This window comes from Gracilinanus agilis, chromosome 6, assembly GCF_016433145.1.
Source record: "Gracilinanus agilis isolate LMUSP501 chromosome 6, AgileGrace, whole genome shotgun sequence".
Lineage (NCBI taxonomy): Eukaryota > Metazoa > Chordata > Mammalia > Didelphimorphia > Didelphidae > Gracilinanus > Gracilinanus agilis.
In genome coordinates, this window is record NC_058135.1 from 157,011,861 (window position 1) to 157,012,959 (window position 1,099).

Below are 1,099 nucleotides of genomic sequence, written 5' to 3' on the forward strand. Positions count from 1 at the left end.
TCCAAACCTTCCCAAAAATATGAAAACTGGTCACAAGCTCTTGAAGAGTTCAAATCTGAGATGATGAAAAAGATGGAAGAGATCTGGCAAGAAAATAGTTTAAAAGGCAGATTTTCACAATTGGAAAAGGAAAACCAGTCTCTAAAAGCTAGAATTGGGCAATTTGAAAAAGATGGCCCTAAATCAAAAGAATTGATGAGCAAATTGGAGACCAAAAACAAACAGCTGGGAAAACAGGATAGACCAAATCAAAAAGGAAAACCAAAACATTATAGCAGAAAACCAGTCTCCAAAGACAAGAATTGAGCAATTAGAAGCCAATGATCTCTCAAGACAGAAAGAACAAATAAAACAAAGTCAAAAGACTGATAAAATAGAAGGAAACATGAAATATCTCAATGAGAAAGTGACAGACCAAGAAAACAGGTCTAGAAGAGATAATTTGAGAATCATTAGTCTTCCTGAAAAAGCAGAAATTAATAGAAATTTGTAATCCATACTAAAAGAAATTATTCAGCAAAATTGCCCTGAAGTTCTACAACAAGAGGGCAATATAGACATTGAAAGGATCCATAGATCACCCTTTACACTAGACACTGAAAAGACAACCCCCAGGAATATAATAGCCAAATGCAAGAGCTTCCAAATAAAATAAAATATCTTATAAGAAGCCAGAAAGAGACAATTCAGATATCTAGGAGCACCAATCAGGATCACACAGGATCTGGCAGCCCCCACACTAAAAGACCACAAGGCTTGGAATATGATATTAAGAAAGGCAAGAGAACTGGGTGTACAACCAAGGATCATCTACCTATCAAAACTGACTATATACCTCCAGGGGAATGTATGGGCATTCAACAAGATAGAAGATTTCCAGGTATTTGCACCAAAAAGACCAGGACTAAATGGAAAGTTCGATATCCAACCACAAAAATCAAGTGAAACACAAAAAGGTAAATAAGAAACAGACTGGAAAGAAAGAAAACTCTTATTTTTAAATTTACCTCTTTAAGGGCTTCAATAAGATTTAATTATTTGTATTCCTATGTGGAGAAATGCTATGTATAATTCTCTGTAGTGAACTCTATTCACTATT